The sequence below is a fragment of the Solea senegalensis genome, unplaced genomic scaffold (assembly GCF_019176455.1).
Source record: "Solea senegalensis isolate Sse05_10M unplaced genomic scaffold, IFAPA_SoseM_1 scf7180000013553, whole genome shotgun sequence".
Classification (NCBI taxonomy): Eukaryota; Metazoa; Chordata; class Actinopteri; order Pleuronectiformes; family Soleidae; genus Solea; species Solea senegalensis.
The window spans coordinates 1-16,058 of NW_025320842.1; the positions used below are offsets into that span (position 1 = coordinate 1).

The 16,058-nt window shown below is 44.7% G+C and overlaps 21 non-coding genes and 1 pseudogene across 21 annotated transcripts; all 22 read left to right on the forward strand.

The window, feature by feature from the left end:
- LOC122760408 lies at positions 1 to 110 on the forward strand (annotated as a pseudogene; the record flags this gene model as incomplete).
- Positions 111 to 766: 656 nt separating this feature from the next.
- LOC122760407 lies at positions 767 to 907 on the forward strand. Its single transcript, XR_006358388.1, has one exon. It is a non-coding gene; the product is annotated as a U4 spliceosomal RNA (small nuclear RNA).
- A 656-nt stretch (positions 908 to 1,563) lies between these two features.
- Positions 1,564 to 1,704, forward strand: LOC122760409. The gene has a single exon (XR_006358389.1). It is a non-coding gene; the product is annotated as a U4 spliceosomal RNA (small nuclear RNA).
- A 541-nt stretch (positions 1,705 to 2,245) lies between these two features.
- Positions 2,246 to 2,386, forward strand: LOC122760398. Its single transcript, XR_006358379.1, has one exon. It is a non-coding gene; the product is annotated as a U4 spliceosomal RNA (small nuclear RNA).
- A 656-nt stretch (positions 2,387 to 3,042) lies between these two features.
- LOC122760399 lies at positions 3,043 to 3,183 on the forward strand. The gene has a single exon (XR_006358380.1). It is a non-coding gene; the product is annotated as a U4 spliceosomal RNA (small nuclear RNA).
- Positions 3,184 to 3,724: 541 nt separating this feature from the next.
- Positions 3,725 to 3,865, forward strand: LOC122760405. Its single transcript, XR_006358386.1, has one exon. It is a non-coding gene; the product is annotated as a U4 spliceosomal RNA (small nuclear RNA).
- A 656-nt stretch (positions 3,866 to 4,521) lies between these two features.
- On the forward strand, positions 4,522 to 4,662 carry LOC122760410. The gene has a single exon (XR_006358390.1). It is a non-coding gene; the product is annotated as a U4 spliceosomal RNA (small nuclear RNA).
- A 541-nt stretch (positions 4,663 to 5,203) lies between these two features.
- On the forward strand, positions 5,204 to 5,344 carry LOC122760411. The gene has a single exon (XR_006358391.1). It is a non-coding gene; the product is annotated as a U4 spliceosomal RNA (small nuclear RNA).
- Positions 5,345 to 6,000: 656 nt separating this feature from the next.
- On the forward strand, positions 6,001 to 6,141 carry LOC122760403. The gene has a single exon (XR_006358384.1). It is a non-coding gene; the product is annotated as a U4 spliceosomal RNA (small nuclear RNA).
- Positions 6,142 to 6,797: 656 nt separating this feature from the next.
- Positions 6,798 to 6,938, forward strand: LOC122760391. Its single transcript, XR_006358372.1, has one exon. It is a non-coding gene; the product is annotated as a U4 spliceosomal RNA (small nuclear RNA).
- Positions 6,939 to 7,479: 541 nt separating this feature from the next.
- Positions 7,480 to 7,620, forward strand: LOC122760392. Its single transcript, XR_006358373.1, has one exon. It is a non-coding gene; the product is annotated as a U4 spliceosomal RNA (small nuclear RNA).
- Positions 7,621 to 8,276: 656 nt separating this feature from the next.
- On the forward strand, positions 8,277 to 8,417 carry LOC122760393. The gene has a single exon (XR_006358374.1). It is a non-coding gene; the product is annotated as a U4 spliceosomal RNA (small nuclear RNA).
- A 656-nt stretch (positions 8,418 to 9,073) lies between these two features.
- Positions 9,074 to 9,214, forward strand: LOC122760394. Its single transcript, XR_006358375.1, has one exon. It is a non-coding gene; the product is annotated as a U4 spliceosomal RNA (small nuclear RNA).
- A 541-nt stretch (positions 9,215 to 9,755) lies between these two features.
- On the forward strand, positions 9,756 to 9,896 carry LOC122760395. Its single transcript, XR_006358376.1, has one exon. It is a non-coding gene; the product is annotated as a U4 spliceosomal RNA (small nuclear RNA).
- Positions 9,897 to 10,437: 541 nt separating this feature from the next.
- On the forward strand, positions 10,438 to 10,578 carry LOC122760396. Its single transcript, XR_006358377.1, has one exon. It is a non-coding gene; the product is annotated as a U4 spliceosomal RNA (small nuclear RNA).
- Positions 10,579 to 11,234: 656 nt separating this feature from the next.
- Positions 11,235 to 11,375, forward strand: LOC122760389. The gene has a single exon (XR_006358371.1). It is a non-coding gene; the product is annotated as a U4 spliceosomal RNA (small nuclear RNA).
- A 656-nt stretch (positions 11,376 to 12,031) lies between these two features.
- LOC122760402 lies at positions 12,032 to 12,172 on the forward strand. Its single transcript, XR_006358383.1, has one exon. It is a non-coding gene; the product is annotated as a U4 spliceosomal RNA (small nuclear RNA).
- A 541-nt stretch (positions 12,173 to 12,713) lies between these two features.
- LOC122760406 lies at positions 12,714 to 12,854 on the forward strand. The gene has a single exon (XR_006358387.1). It is a non-coding gene; the product is annotated as a U4 spliceosomal RNA (small nuclear RNA).
- A 656-nt stretch (positions 12,855 to 13,510) lies between these two features.
- LOC122760404 lies at positions 13,511 to 13,651 on the forward strand. Its single transcript, XR_006358385.1, has one exon. It is a non-coding gene; the product is annotated as a U4 spliceosomal RNA (small nuclear RNA).
- Positions 13,652 to 14,307: 656 nt separating this feature from the next.
- On the forward strand, positions 14,308 to 14,448 carry LOC122760400. Its single transcript, XR_006358381.1, has one exon. It is a non-coding gene; the product is annotated as a U4 spliceosomal RNA (small nuclear RNA).
- Positions 14,449 to 15,104: 656 nt separating this feature from the next.
- LOC122760397 lies at positions 15,105 to 15,245 on the forward strand. Its single transcript, XR_006358378.1, has one exon. It is a non-coding gene; the product is annotated as a U4 spliceosomal RNA (small nuclear RNA).
- Positions 15,246 to 15,892: 647 nt separating this feature from the next.
- On the forward strand, positions 15,893 to 16,033 carry LOC122760401. Its single transcript, XR_006358382.1, has one exon. It is a non-coding gene; the product is annotated as a U4 spliceosomal RNA (small nuclear RNA).
- The last annotated feature ends 25 nt before the right edge of the window (positions 16,034 to 16,058 follow it).

Consider the following 16,058-nt stretch of genomic DNA (forward strand, 5'->3'; position numbering starts at 1 on the left):
GAAGTTTATCTGAGACGTGATTATTGCTGGTTGAAAACTTAACCCAATACCCCGCCTGGATGACTTGAAATACAGTCAGCCAAGGCAATTTTTGCTAGTCTCTCAAGAGACTGTTTGATTTGTTAATAGAAAACATTGAGCGTTTGTTCCATGGCCTGTGTCCGACAATCTCGGGCTGCCTCGTGTTCTCCCCTCCGGGTTCTTTCATTGCAGTTTGCGTTGTCCATGTTCCACCACCTGGACAAACGCTGTTGGCCCAGGAGAGGTGGTTCTTCGGGCGGCAAGGTTTTGGTGTGGTTCTCTTGCTTTCCAGGATAGCTGCCAGGCATTTAAGCACTTGAATGTGTCTCCAGGTGTGTCGTCCTTGAGAAAGGCTGACTTTTAGAGGGCAAGATGGATCTTCTAGTCTGACAAGTATAATGTTGAGTTGCATGTCCTGAAAAGTGGGTTACTTTCACATTGGATGGCAAAGAAGACTACTATACAATTTCTATTTCCTTAACTTGTTGGCACATCCACAATTGAAGGACAAGGCCCTGGTTTAAATGAGTCCCGCAAGATTTAATACTGAGTTACATGTCCTGAAAAGTGAGTGGTTCAAACCGCTGGGTGGAAAAGGCGGGGTTAGTTTTAAATGAGCCATTCTCACATGCAACATTAGCAAGTCATTGAACACAAACTAGTGCACATCCAGTGGCGGTGAAATGAACCACGTCTACTGTGAGTGTGGCAGCAGGTCTCTTTCAAACTTGTAAAGTAGTTCTGTATTCTAGTGCAGAGGCAATTTCATAGTCCATGAAGTTTATCTGAGACGTGATTATTGCTGGTTGAAAACTTAACCCAATACCCCGCCTGGATGACTTGAAATACAGTCAGTCAAGGCAGTTTTTGTTAGTCTCTCAAGAGACTGTTTGATTTGTTAATAGAAAACATTGAGCGTTTGTTCCATGGCCTGTGTCCGACAATCCCGGGCTGCCTCGTGTTCTCCCCTCCGGGTTCTTTCATTGCAGTTTTCGTTGTCCATGTTCCACCACCTGGACAAACGCTGTTGGCACAGGAGAGGTGGTTCTTCGGGCGGCAAGGTTTTGGTGTGGTTCTCTTGCTTTCCAGGATAGCTGCCAGGCATTTAAGCACTTGAATGTGTCTCCAGGTGTGTCGTCCTTGAGAAAGGCTGACTTTTAGAGGGCAAGATGGATCTTCTAGTCTGACAAGTATAATGTTGAGTTGCATGTCCTGAAAAGTGGGTTACTTTCACATTGGATGGCAAAGAAGACTACTATACAATTTCTATTTCCTTAACTTGTTGGCACATCCACAATTGAAGGACAAGGCCCTGGTTTAAATGAGTCCCGCAAGATTTAATACTGAGTTACATGTCCTGAAAAGTGAGTGGTTCAAACCGCTGGGTGGAAAAGGCGGGGTTAGTTTTAAATGAGCCATTCTCACATGCAACATTAGCAAGTCATTGAACACAAACTAGTGTACATCCAGTGGCGGTGAAATGAACCACGTCTACTGTGAGTGTGGCAGCAGGTCTCTTTCAAACTTGTAAAGTAGTTCTGTATTCTTGTGCAGAGGCAATTTCATAGTCCATGAAGTTTATCTGAGACGTGATTATTGCTGGTTGAAAACTTAACCCAATACCCCGCCTGGATGACTTGAAATACAGTCAGCCAAGGCAATTTTTGTTAGTCTCTCAAGAGACTGTTTGATTTGTTAATAGAAAACATTGAGCGTTTGTTCCATGGCCTGTGTCCGACAATCCCGGGCTGCCTCGAGTTCTCCCCTCCGGGTTCTTTCGTTGCAGTTTGCGCTGTCCATGTTCCACCACCTGGACAAACGCTTTTGGCACAGTAGAGGTGGTTCTTTGGTCGGCAAGGTTTTGGTGTGGTTCTCTTGCTTTCCAGGACAGCTGCCAGGCATTAGCTGCCAGATAGCTGCCGATAGCTGCCAGACTACTATACAATTTCTATTTCCTTAACTTGTTGGCACATCCACAATTGAAGGACAAGGCCCTGGTTTAAATGAGTCCCGCAAGATTTAATACTGAGTTACATGTCCTGAAAAGTGAGTGGTTCAAACCGCTGGGTGGAAAAGGCGGGGTTAGTTTTAAATGAGCCATTCTCACATGCAACATTAGCAAGTCATTGAACACAAACTAGTGTACATCCAGTGGCGGTGAAATGAACCATGTCTACTGTGAGTGTGGCAGCAGGTCTCTTTCAAACTTGTAAAGTAGTTCTGTATTCTAGTGCAGAGGCAATTTCATAGTCCATGAAGTTTATCTGAGACGTGATTATTGCTGGTTGAAAACTTAACCCAATACCCCGCCTGGATGACTTGAAATACAGTCAGCCAAGGCAATTTTTGTTAGTCTCTCAAGAGACTGTTTGATTTGTTAATAGAAAACATTGAGCGTTTGTTCCATGGCCTGTGTCCGACAATCCCGGGCTGCCTCGTGTTCTCCCCTCCGGGTTCTTTCATTGCAGTTTTCGTTGTCCATGTTCCACCACCTGGACAAACGCTGTTGGCACAGGAGAGGTGGTTCTTCGGGCGGCAAGGTTTTGGTGTGGTTCTCTTGCTTTCCAGGATAGCTGCCAGGCATTTAAGCACTTGAATGTGGCTCCAGGTGTGTCGTCCTTGAGAAAGGCTGACTTTTAGAGGGCAAGATGGATCTTCTAGTCTGACAAGTATAATGTTGAGTTGCATGTCCTGAAAAGTGGGTTACTTTCACATTGGATGGCAAAGAAGGCTACTATACAATTTCTATTTCCTTAACTTGTTGGCACATCCACAATTGAAGGACAAGGCCCTGGTTTAAATGAGTCCTGCAAGATTTAATACTGAGTTACATGTCCTGAAAAGTGAGTGGTTCAAACCGCTGGGTGGAAAAGGCGGGGTTAGTTTTAAATGAGCCATTCTCACATGCAACATTAGCAAGTCATTGAACACAAACTAGTGTACATCCAGTGGCGGTGAAATGAACCATGTCTACTGTGAGTGTGGCAGCAGGTCTCTTTCAAACTTGTAAAGTAGTTCTGTATTCTAGTGCAGAGGCAATTTCATAGTCCATGAAGTTTATCTGAGACGTGATTATTGCTGGTTGAAAACTTAACCCAATACCCCGCCTGGATGACTTGAAATACAGTCAGCCAAGGCAATTTTTGTTAGTCTCTCAAGAGACTGTTTGATTTGTTAATAGAAAACATTGAGCGTTTGTTCCATGGCCTGTGTCCGACAGTCCCGGGCTGCCTCGAGTTCTCCCCTCCGGGTTCTTTCGTTGCAGTTTGCGTTGTCCATGTTCCACCACCTGGACAAACGCTTTTGGCACAGTAGAGGTGGTTCTTCGGGCGGCAAGGGTTTGGTGTGGTTCTCTTGCTTTCCAGGACAACTGCCAGGCATTAGCTGCCAGATAGCTGCCGATAGCTGCCAGACTACTATACAATTTCTATTTCCTTAACTTGTTGGCACATCCACAATTGAAGGACAAGGCCCTGGTTTAAATGAGTCCCGCAAGATTTAATACTGAGTTACATGTCCTGAAAAGTGAGTGGTTCAAACCGCTGGGTGGAAAAGGCGGGGTTAGTTTTAAATGAGCCATTCTCACATGCAACATTAGCAAGTCATTGAACACAAACTAGTGTACATCCAGTGGCGGTGAAATGAACCATGTCTACTGTGAGTGTGGCAGCAGGTCTCTTTCAAACTTGTAAAGTAGTTCTGTATTCTTGTGCAGAGGCAATTTCATAGTCCATGAAGTTTATCTGAGACGGGATTATTGCTGGTTGAAAACTTAACCCAATACCCCGCCTGGATGACTTGAAATACAGTCAGCCAAGGCAATTTTTGTTAGTCTCTCAAGAGACTGTTTGATTTGTTAATAGAAAACATTGAGCGTTTGTTCCATGGTCTGTGTCCGACAATCCCGGGCTGCCTCGTGTTCTCCCCTCCGGGTTCTTTCATTGCAGTTTGCGTTGTCCATGTTCCACCACCTGGACAAACGCTGTTGGCACAGGAGAGGTGGTTCTTCGGGCGGCAAGGTTTTGGTGTGGTTCTCTTGCTTTCCAGGATAGCTGCCAGGCATTTAAGCACTTGAATGTGTCTCCAGGTGTGTCGTCCTTGAGAAAGGCTGACTTTGAGAGGGCAAGATGGATCTTCTAGTCTGACAAGTTTAATGTTGAGTTGCATGTCCTGAAAAGTGGGTTACTTTCACATTGGATGGCAAAGAAGACTACTATACAATTTCTATTTCCTTAACTTGTTGGCACATCCACAATTGAAGGACAAGGCCCTGGTTTAAATGAGTCCCGCAAGATTTAATACTGAGTTACATGTCCTGAAAAGTGAGTGGTTCAAACCGCTGGGTGGAAAAGGCGGGGTTAGTTTTAAATGAGCCATTCTCACATGCAACATTAGCAAGTCATTGAACACAAACTAGTGTACATCCAGTGGCGGTGAAATGAACCACGTCCACTGTGAGTGTGGCAGCAGGTCTCTTTCAAACTTGTAAAGTAGATCTGTATTCTTGTGCAGAGGCAATTTCATAGTCCATGAAGTTTATCTGAGACGTGATTATTGCTGGTTGAAAACTTAACCCAATACCCCGCCTGGATGACTTGAAATACAGTCAGCCAAGGCAATTTTTGTTAGTCTCTCAAGAGACTGTTTGATTTCTTAATAGAAAACATTGAGCGTTTGTTCCATGGCCTGTGTCCGACAATCCTGGGCTGCCTCGAGTTCTCCCCTCCGGGTTCTTTCGTTGCAGTTTGCGTTGTCCATGTTCCACCACCTGGACAAACGCTTTTGGCACAGTAGAGGTGGTTCTTCGGGCGGCAAGGTTTTGGTGTGGTTCTCTTGCTTTCCAGGACAACTGCCAGGCATTAGCTGCCAGATAGCTGCCGATAGCTGCCAGACTACTATACAATTTCTATTTCCTTAACTTGTTGGCACATCCACAATTGAAGGACAAGGCCCTGGTTTAAATGAGTCCCGCAAGATTTAATACTGAGTTACATGTCCTGAAAAGTGAGTGGTTCAAACCGCTAGGTGGAAAAGGCGGGGTTAGTTTTAAATGAGCCATTCTCACATGCAACATTAGCAAGTCATTGAACACAAACTAGTGTACATCCAGTGGCGGTGAAATGAACCATGTCTACTGTGAGTGTGGCAGCAGGTCTCTTTCAAACTTGTAAAGTAGTTCTGTATTCTTGTGCAGAGGCAATTTCATAGTCCATGAAGTTTATCTGAGACGTGATTATTGCTGGTTGAAAACTTAACCCAATACCCCGCCTGGATGACTTGAAATACAGTCAGCCAAGGCAATTTTTGTTAGTCTCTCAAGAGACTGTTTGATTTGTTAATAGAAAACATTGAGCGTTTGTTCCATGGCCTGTGTCCGACAATCCCGGGCTGCCTCGTGTTCTCCCCTCCGGGTTCTTTCATTGCAGTTTGCGTTGTCCATGTTCCACCACCTGGACAAACGCTGTTGGCACAGGAGAGGTGGTTCTTCGGGCGGCAAGGTTTTGGTGTGGTTCTCTTGCTTTCCAGGATAGCTGCCAGGCATTTAAGCACTTGAATGTGTCTCCAGGTGTGTCGTCCTTGAGAAAGGCTGACTTTTAGAGGGCAAGATGGATCTTCTAGTCTGACAAGTATAATGTTGAGTTGCATGTCCTGAAAAGTGGGTTACTTTCACATTGGATGGCAAAGAAGGCTACTATACAATTTCTATTTCCTTAACTTGTTGGCACATCCACAATTGAAGGACAAGGCTCTGGTTTAAATGAGTCCCGCAAGATTTAATACTGAGTTACATGTCCTGAAAAGTGAGTGGTTCAAACCGCTGGGTGGAAAAGGCGGGGTTAGTTTTAAATGAGCCATTCTCACATGCAACATTAGCAAGTCATTGAACACAAACTAGTGTACATCCAGTGGCGGTGAAATGAACCATGTCTACTGTGAGTGTGGCAGCAGGTCTCTTTCAAACTTGTAAAGTAGTTCTGTATTCTTGTGCAGAGGCAATTTCATAGTCCATGAAGTTTATCTGAGACGTGATTATTGCTGGTTGAAAACTTAACCCAATACCCCGCCTGGATGACTTGAAATACAGTCAGCCAAGGCAATTTTCGTTAGTCTCTCAAGAGACTGTTTGATTTGTTAATAGAAAACATAGAGCGTTTGTTCCATGGCCTGTGTCCGACAATCCCGGGCTGCCTCGTGTTCTCCCCTCCGGGTTCTTTCATTGCAGTTTGCGTTGTCCATGTTCCACCACCTGGACAAACGCTGTTGGCACAGTAGAGGTGGTTCTTTGGTCGGCAAGGTTTTTGTGTGGTTCTCTTGCTTTCCAGGATAGCTGCCAGGCATTTAAGCACTTGAATGTGTCTCCAGGTGTGTCGTCTTTGAGAAAGGCTGACTTTGAGAGGGCAAGATGGATCTTCTAGTCTGACAAGTTTAATGTTGAGTTGCATGTCCTGAAAAGTGGGTTACTTTCACATTGGATGGCAAAGAAGACTACTATACAATTTCTATTTCCTTAACTTGTTGGCACATCCACAATTGAAGGACAAGGCCCTGGTTTAAATGAGTCCCGCAAGATTTAATACTGAGTTACATGTCCTGAAAAGTGAGTGGTTCAAACCGCTGGGTGGAAAAGGCGGGGTTAGTTTTAAATGAGCCATTCTCACATGCAACATTAGCAAGTCATTGAACACAAACTAGTGTACATCCAGTGGCGGTGAAATGAACCACGTCCACTGTGAGTGTGGCAGCAGGTCTCTTTCAAACTTGTAAAGTAGATCTGTATTCTTGTGCAGAGGCAATTTCATAGTCCATGAAGTTTATCTGAGACGTGATTATTGCTGGTTGAAAACTTAACCCAATACCCCGCCTGGATGACTTGAAATACAGTCAGCCAAGGCAATTTTTGTTAGTCTCTCAAGAGACTGTTTGATTTCTTAATAGAAAACATTGAGCGTTTGTTCCATGGCCTGTGTCCGACAATCCTGGGCTGCCTCGAGTTCTCCCCTCCGGGTTCTTTCGTTGCAGTTTGCGTTGTCCATGTTCCACCACCTGGACAAACGCTTTTGGCACAGTAGAGGTGGTTCTTCGTGCGGCAAGGTTTTGGTGTGGTTCTCTTGCTTTCCAGGACAACTGCCAGGCATTAGCTGCCAGATAGCTGCCGATAGCTGCCAGACTAATATACAATTTCTATTTCCTTAACTTGTTGGCACATCCACAATTGAAGGACAAGGCCCTGGTTTAAATGAGTCCCGCAAGGTTTAATACTGAGTTACATGTCCTGAAAAGTGAGTGGTTCAAACCGCTAGGTGGAAAAGGCGGGGTTAGTTTTAAATGAGCCATTCTCACATGCAACATTAGCAAGTCATTGAACACAAACTAGTGTACATCCAGTGGCGGTGAAATGAACCATGTCTACTGTGAGTGTGGCAGCAGGTCTCTTTCAAACTTGTAAAGTAGTTCTGTATTCTTGTGCAGAGGCAATTTCATAGTCCATGAAGTTTATCTGAGACGTGATTATTGCTGGTTGAAAACTTAACCCAATACCCCGCCTGGATGACTTGAAATACAGTCAGCCAAGGCAATTTTTGTTAGTCTCTCAAGAGACTGTTTGATTTGTTAATAGAAAACATTGAGCGTTTGTTCCATGGCCTGTGTCCGACAATCCCGGGCTGCCTCGTGTTCTCCCCTCCGGGTTCTTTCATTGCAGTTTGCGTTGTCCATGTTCCACCACCTGGACAAACGCTGTTGGCACAGGAGAGGTGGTTCTTCGGGCGGCAAGGTTTTGGTGTGGTTCTCTTGCTTTCCAGGATAGCTGCCAGGCATTTAAGCACTTGAATGTGTCTCCAGGTGTGTCGTCCTTGAGAAAGGCTGACTTTTAGAGGGCAAGATGGATCTTCTAGTCTGACAAGTATAATGTTGAGTTGCATGTCCTGAAAAGTGGGTTACTTTCACATTGGATGGCAAAGAAGGCTACTATACAATTTCTATTTCCTTAACTTGTTGGCACATCCACAATTGAAGGACAAGGCTCTGGTTTAAATGAGTCCCGCAAGATTTAATACTGAGTTACATGTCCTGAAAAGTGAGTGGTTCAAACCGCTGGGTGGAAAAGGCGGGGTTAGTTTTAAATGAGCCATTCTCACATGCAACATTAGCAAGTCATTGAACACAAACTAGTGCACATCCAGTGGCGGTGAAATGAACCACGTCTACTGTGAGTGTGGCAGCAGGTCTCTTTCAAACTTGTAAAGTAGTTCAGTATTCTTGTGCAGAGGCAATTTCATAGTCCATGAAGTTTATCTGAGACGTGATTATTGCTGGTTGAAAACTTAACCCAATACCCCGCCTGGATGACTTGAAATACAGTCAGCCAAGGCAATTTTTGTTAGTCTCTCAAGAGACTGTTTGATTTGTTAATAGAAAACATTGAGCGTTTGTTCCATGGCCTGTGTCCGACAATCCCGGGCTGCCTCGAGTTCTCCCCTCCGGGTTCTTTCGTTGCAGTTTGCGCTGTCCATGTTCCACCACCTGGACAAACGCTTTTGGCACAGTAGAGGTGGTTCTTTGGTCGGCAAGGTTTTTGTGTGGTTCTCTTGCTTTCCAGGATAGCTGCCAGGCATTTAAGCACTTGAATGTGTCTCCAGGTGTGTCGTCCTTGAGAAAGGCTGACTTTGAGAGGGCAAGATGGATCTTCTAGTCTGACAAGTTTAATGTTGAGTTGCATGTCCTGAAAAGTGGGTTACTTTCACATTGGATGGCAAAGAAGACTACTATACAATTTCTATTTCCTTAACTTGTTGGCACATCCACAATTGAAGGACAAGGCCCTGGTTTAAATGAGTCCCGCAAGATTTAATACTGAGTTACATGTCCTGAAAAGTGAGTGGTTCAAACCGCTGGGTGGAAAAGGCGGGGTTAGTTTTAAATGAGCCATTCTCACATGCAACATTAGCAAGTCATTGAACACAAACTAGTGCACATCCAGTGGCGGTGAAATGAACCACGTCTACTGTGAGTGTGGCAGCAGGTCTCTTTCAAACTTGTAAAGTAGTTCAGTATTCTTGTGCAGAGGCAATTTCATAGTCCATGAAGTTTATCTGAGACGTGATTATTGCTGGTTGAAAACTTAACCCAATACCCCGCCTGGATGACTTGAAATACAGTCAGCCAAGGCAATTTTTGTTAGTCTCTCAAGAGACTGTTTGATTTGTTAATAGAAAACATTGAGCGTTTGTTCCATGGCCTGTGTCCGACAATCCCGGGCTGCCTCGAGTTCTCCCCTCCGGGTTCTTTCGTTGCAGTTTGCGTTGTCCATGTTCCACCACCTGGACAAACGCTTTTGGCACAGTAGAGGTGGTTCTTTGGTCGGCAAGGTTTTTGTGTGGTTCTCTTGCTTTCCAGGACAGCTGCCAGGCATTAGCTGCCAGATAGCTGCCGAAAGCTGCCAGACTACTATACAATTTCTATTTCCTTAACTTGTTGGCACATCCACAATTGAAGGACAAGGCCCTGGTTTAAATGAGTCCCGCAAGATTTAATACTGAGTTACATGTCCTGAAAAGTGAGTGGTTCAAACCGCTGGGTGGAAAAGGCGGGGTTAGTTTTAAATGAGCCATTCTCACATGCAACATTAGCAAGTCATTGAACACAAACTAGTGTACATCCAGTGGCGGTGAAATGAACCACGTCCACTGTGAGTGTGGCAGCAGGTCTCTTTCAAACTTGTAAAGTAGATCTGTATTCTTGTGCAGAGGCAATTTCATAGTCCATGAAGTTTATCTGAGACGTGATTATTGCTGGTTGAAAACTTAACCCAATACCCCGCCTGGATGACTTGAAATACAGTCAGCCAAGGCAATTTTTGTTAGTCTCTCAAGAGACTGTTTGATTTGTTAATAGAAAACATTGAGCGTTTGTTCCATGGCCTGTGTCCGACAATCCCGGGCTGCCTCGAGTTCTCCCCTCCGGGTTCTTTCGTTGCAGTTTGCGTTGTCCATGTTCCACCACCTGGACAAACGCTTTTGGCACAGTAGAGGTGGTTCTTCGGGCGGCAAGGTTTTGGTGTGGTTCTCTTGCTTTCCAGGACAGCTGCCAGGCATTAGCTGCCAGATAGCTGCCGATAGCTGCCAGACTACTATACAATTTCTATTTCCTTAACTTGTTGGCACATCCACAATTGAAGGACAAGGCCCTGGTTTAAATGAGTCCCGCAAGATTTAATACTGAGTTACATGTCCTGAAAAGTGAGTGGTTCAAACCGCTGGGTGGAAAAGGCGGGGTTAGTTTTAAATGAGCCATTCTCACATGCAACATTAGCAAGTCATTGAACACAAACTAGTGTACATCCAGTGGCGGTGAAATGAACCATGTCTACTGTGAGTGTGGCAGCAGGTCTCTTTCAAACTTGTAAAGTAGTTCTGTATTCTTGTGCAGAGGCAATTTCATAGTCCATGAAGTTTATCTGAGACGTGATTATTGCTGGTTGAAAACTTAACCCAATACCCCGCCTGGATGACTTGAAATACAGTCAGCCAAGGCAATTTTTGTTAGTCTCTCAAGAGACTGTTTGATTTGTTAATAGAAAACATTGAGCGTTTGTTCCATGGCCTGTGTCCGACAATCCCGGGCTGCCTCGTGTTCTCCCCTCCGGGTTCTTTCATTGCAGTTTGCGTTGTCCATGTTCCACCACCTGGACAAACGCTGTTGGCACAGGAGAGGTGGTTCTTCGGGCGGCAAGGTTTTGGTGTGGTTCTCTTGCTTTCCAGGATAGCTGCCAGGCATTTAAGCACTTGAATGTGGCTCCAGGTGTGTCGTCCTTGAGAAAGGCTGACTTTTAGAGGGCAAGATGGATCTTCTAGTCTGACAAGTATAATGTTGAGTTGCATGTCCTGAAAAGTGGGTTACTTTCACATTGGATGGCAAAGAAGGCTACTATACAATTTCTATTTCCTTAACTTGTTGGCACATCCACAATTGAAGGACAAGGCCCTGGTTTAAATGAGTCCTGCAAGATTTAATACTGAGTTACATGTCCTGAAAAGTGAGTGGTTCAAACCGCTGGGTGGAAAAGGCGGGGTTAGTTTTAAATGAGCCATTCTCACATGCAACATTAGCAAGTCATTGAACACAAACTAGTGCACATCCAGTGGCGGTGAAATGAACCATGTCTACTGTGAGTGTGGCAGCAGGTCTCTTTCAAACTTGTAAAGTAGTTCAGTATTCTTGTGCAGAGGCAATTTCATAGTCCATGAAGTTTATCTGAGACGTGATTATTGCTGGTTGAAAACTTAACCCAATACCCCGCCTGGATGACTTGAAATACAGTCAGCCAAGGCAATTTTTGTTATTCTCTCAAGAGACTGTTTGATTTGTTAATAGAAAACATTGAGCGTTTGTTCCATGGCCTGTGTCCGACAATCCCGGGCTGCCTCGAGTTCTCCCCTCCGGGTTCTTTCGTTGCAGTTTGCGCTGTCCATGTTCCACCACCTGGACAAACGCTTTTGGCACAGTAGAGGTGGGTCTTTGGTCGGCAAGGTTTTTGTGTGGTTCTCTTGCTTTCCAGGATAGCTGCCAGGCATTTAAGCACTTGAATGTGTCTCCAGGTGTGTCGTCCTTGAGAAAGGCTGACTTTTAGAGGGCAAGATGGATCTTCTAGTCTGACAAGTTTAATGTTGAGTTGCATGTCCTGAAAAGTGGGTTACTTTCACATTGGAGGGCAAAGAAGACTACTATACAATTTCTATTTCCTTAACTTGTTGGCACATCCACAATTGAAGGACAAGGCCCTGGTTTAAATGAGTCCCGCAAGATTTAATACTGAGTAACATGTCCTGAAAAGTGAGTGGTTCAAACCGCTGGGTGGAAAAGGCGGGGTTAGTTTTAAATGAGCCATTCTCACATGCAACATTAGCAAGTCATTGAACACAAACTAGTGTACATCCAGTGGCGGTGAAATGAACCACGTCCACTGTGAGTGTGGCAGCAGGTCTCTTTCAAACTTGTAAAGTAGATCTGTATTCTTGTGCAGAGGCAATTTCATAGTCCATGAAGTTTATCTGAGACGTGATTATTGCTGGTTGAAAACTTAACCCAATACCCCTCCTGGATGACTTGAAATACAGTCAGCCAAGGCAATTTTTGTTAGTCTCTCAAGAGACTGTTTGATTTGTTAATAGAAAACATTGAGCGTTTGTTCCATGGCCTGTGTCCGACAGTCCCGGGCTGCCTCGAGTTCTCCCCTCCGGGTTCTTTCGTTGCAGTTTGCGTTGTCCATGTTCCACCACCTGGACAAACGCTTTTGGCACAGTAGAGGTGGTTCTTCGGGCGGCAAGGGTTTGGTGTGGTTCTCTTGCTTTCCAGGACAACTGCCAGGCATTAGCTGCCAGATAGCTGCCGATAGCTGCCAGACTACTATACAATTTCTATTTCCTTAACTTGTTGGCACATCCACAATTGAAGGACAAGGCCCTGGTTTAAATGAGTCCCGCAAGATTTAATACTGAGTTACATGTCCTGAAAAGTGAGTGGTTCAAACCGCTGGGTGGAAAAGGCGGGGTTAGTTTTAAATGAGCCATTCTCACATGCAACATTAGCAAGTCATTGAACACAAACTAGTGTACATCCAGTGGCGGTGAAATGAACCATGTCTACTGTGAGTGTGGCAGCAGGTCTCTTTCAAACTTGTAAAGTAGTTCTGTATTCTTGTGCAGAGGCAATTTCATAGTCCATGAAGTTTATCTGAGACGGGATTATTGCTGGTTGAAAACTTAACCCAATACCCCGCCTGGATGACTTGAAATACAGTCAGCCAAGGCAATTTTTGTTAGTCTCTCAAGAGACTGTTTGATTTGTTAATAGAAAACATTGAGCGTTTGTTCCATGGTCTGTGTCCGACAATCCCGGGCTGCCTCGTGTTCTCCCCTCCGGGTTCTTTCATTGCAGTTTGCGTTGTCCATGTTCCACCACCTGGACAAACGCTGTTGGCACAGGAGAGGTGGTTCTTCGGGCGGCAAGGTTTTGGTGTGGTTCTCTTGCTTTCCAGGATAGCTGCCAGGCATTTAAGCACTTGAATGTGTCTCCAGGTGTGTCGTCCTTGAGAAAGGCTGACTTTTAGAGGGCAAGATGGATCTTCTAGTCTGACAAGTATAATGTTGAGTTGCATGTCCTGAAAAGTGGGTTACTTTCACATTGGATGGCAAAGAAGGCTACTATACAATTTCTATTTCCTTAACTTGTTGGCACATCCACAATTGAAGGACAAGGCCCTGGTTTAAATGAGTCCCGCAAGATTTAATACTGAGTTACATGTCCTGAAAAGTGAGTGGTTCAAACCGCTGGGTGGAAAAGGCGGGGTTAGTTTTAAATGAGCCATTCTCACATGCAACATTAGCAAGTCATTGAACACAAACTAGTGTACATCCAGTGGCGGTGAAATGAACCACGTCCACTGTGAGTGTGGCAGCAGGTCTCTTTCAAACTTGTAAAGTAGATCTGTATTCTTGTGCAGAGGCAATTTCATAGTCCATGAAGTTTATCTGAGACGTGATTATTGCTGGTTGAAAACTTAACCCAATACCCCGCCTGGATGACTTGAAATACAGTCAGCCAAGGCAATTTTCGTTAGTCTCTCAAGAGACTGTTTGATTTGTTAATAGAAAACATAGAGCGTTTGTTCCATGGCCTGTGTCCGACAATCCCGGGCTGCCTCGTGTTCTCCCCTCCGGGTTCTTTCATTGCAGTTTGCGTTGTCCATGTTCCACCACCTGGACAAACGCTGTTGGCACAGGAGAGGTGGTTCTTCGGGCGGCAAGGTTTTGGTGTGGTTCTCTTGCTTTCCAGGATAGCTGCCAGGCATTTAAGCACTTGAATGTGTCTCCAGGTGTGTCGTCCTTGAGAAAGGCTGACTTTTAGAGGGCAAGATGGATCTTCTAGTCTGACAAGTATAATGTTGAGTTGCATGTCCTGAAAAGTGGGTTACTTTCACATTGGATGGCAAAGAAGACTACTATACAATTTCTATTTCCTTAACTTGTTGGCACATCCACAATTGAAGGACAAGGCTCTGGTTTAAATGAGTTCCGCAAGATTTAATACTGAGTTACATGTCCTGAAAAGTGAGTGGTTCAAACTGCTGGGTGGAAAAGGCGGGGTTAGTTTTAAATGAGCCATTCTCACATGCAACATTAGCAAGTCATTGAACACAAACTAGTGTACATCCAGTGGCGGTGAAATGAACCACGTCCACTGTGAGTGTGGCAGCAGGTCTCTTTCAAACTTGTAAAGTAGATCTGTATTCTTGTGCAGAGGCAATTTCATAGTCCATGAAGTTTATCTGAGACGTGATTATTGCTTGTTGAAAACTTAACCCAATACCCCGCCTGGATGACTTGAAATACAGTCAGCCAAGGCAATTTTTGTTAGTCTCTCAAGAGACTGTTTGATTTGTTAATAGAAAACATTGAGCGTTTGTTCCATGGTCTGTGTCCGACAATCTCGGGCTGCCTCGTGTTCTCCCCTCCGGGTTCTTTCATTGCAGTTTGCGTTGTCCATGTTCCACCACCTGGACAAACGCTGTTGGCACAGGAGAGGTGGTTCTTCGGGCGGCAAGGTTTTGGTGTGGTTCTCTTGCTTTCCAGGATAGCTGCCAGGCATTTAAGCACTTGAATGTGTCTCCAGGTGTGGCGTCCTTGAGAAAGGCTGACTTTTAGAGGGCAAGATGGATCTTCTAGTCTGACAAGTATAATGTTGAGTTGCATGTCCTGAAAAGTGGGTTACTTTCACATTGGATGGCAAAGAAGGCTACTATACAATTTCTATTTCCTTAACTTGTTGGCACATCCACAATTGAAGGACAAGGCTCTGGTTTAAATGAGTTCCGCAAGATTTAATACTGAGTTACATGTCCTGAAAAGTGAGTGGTTCAAACCGCTGGGTGGAAAAGGCGGGGTTAGTTTTAAATGAGCCATTCTCACATGCAACATTAGCAAGTCATTGAACACAAACTAGTGCACATCCAGTGGCGGTGAAATGAACCACGTCTACTGTGAGTGTGGCAGCAGGTCTCTTTCAAACTTGTAAAGTAGTTCTGTATTCTTGTGCAGAGGCAATTTCATAGTCCATGAAGTTTATCTGAGACGTGATTATTGCTGGTTGAAAACTTAACCCAATACTCCGCCTGGATGACTTGAAATACAGTCAGCCAAGGCAATTTTTGTTAGTCTCTCAAGAGACTGTTTGATTTGTTAATAGAAAACATTGAGCGTTTGTTCCATGGCCTGTGTCCGACAATCCCGGGCTGCCTCGAGTTCTCCCCACCGGGTTCTTTCGTTGCAGTTTGCGCTGTCCATGTTCCACCACCTGGACAAACGCTTTTGGCACAGTAGAGGTGGTTCTTTGGTCGGCAAGGTTTTTGTGTGGTTCTCTTGCTTTCCAGGATAGCTGCCAGGCATTTAAGCACTTGAATGTGTCTCCAGGTGTGTCGTCCTTGAGAAAGGCTGACTTTGAGAGGGCAAGATGGATCTTCTAGTCTGACAAGTTTAATGTTGAGTTGCATGTCCTGAAAATTGGGTTACTTTCATTAGTGGCAAAGAAGACTACTATACAATTTCTATTTCCTTGCTTGTTGGCACATCCTGATTGAGACAGGCCCTGGTTAAATGAAGGTCCACGCAGATTTAATACTGAGTTACATGTCCTGAAAATTGAGTGGTTTTCAAGCAGCTGGGTGGAAAAGTGAGGGTTAGTTTAAATGAGCCATTCTCACGCAACATTAGCAAGTCGTGAACACAAACTGAGTGTACATCAGTGGCGGTGAAATGAACCACGTCCACTGTGAGGGTGGCAGCAGGTCTCTTTCAAACTTGTAAAGTAGATCTGTATTCTTGTGCAGAGGCAATTTCATAGTCCATGAAGTTTATCTGAGACGTGATTATTGCTGGTTGAAAACTTAACCCAATACCCCGCCTGGATGACTTGAAATACAGTCAGCCAAGGCAATTTTTGTTAGTCTCTAAAGAGACTGTTTGATTTGTTAATAGAAAACA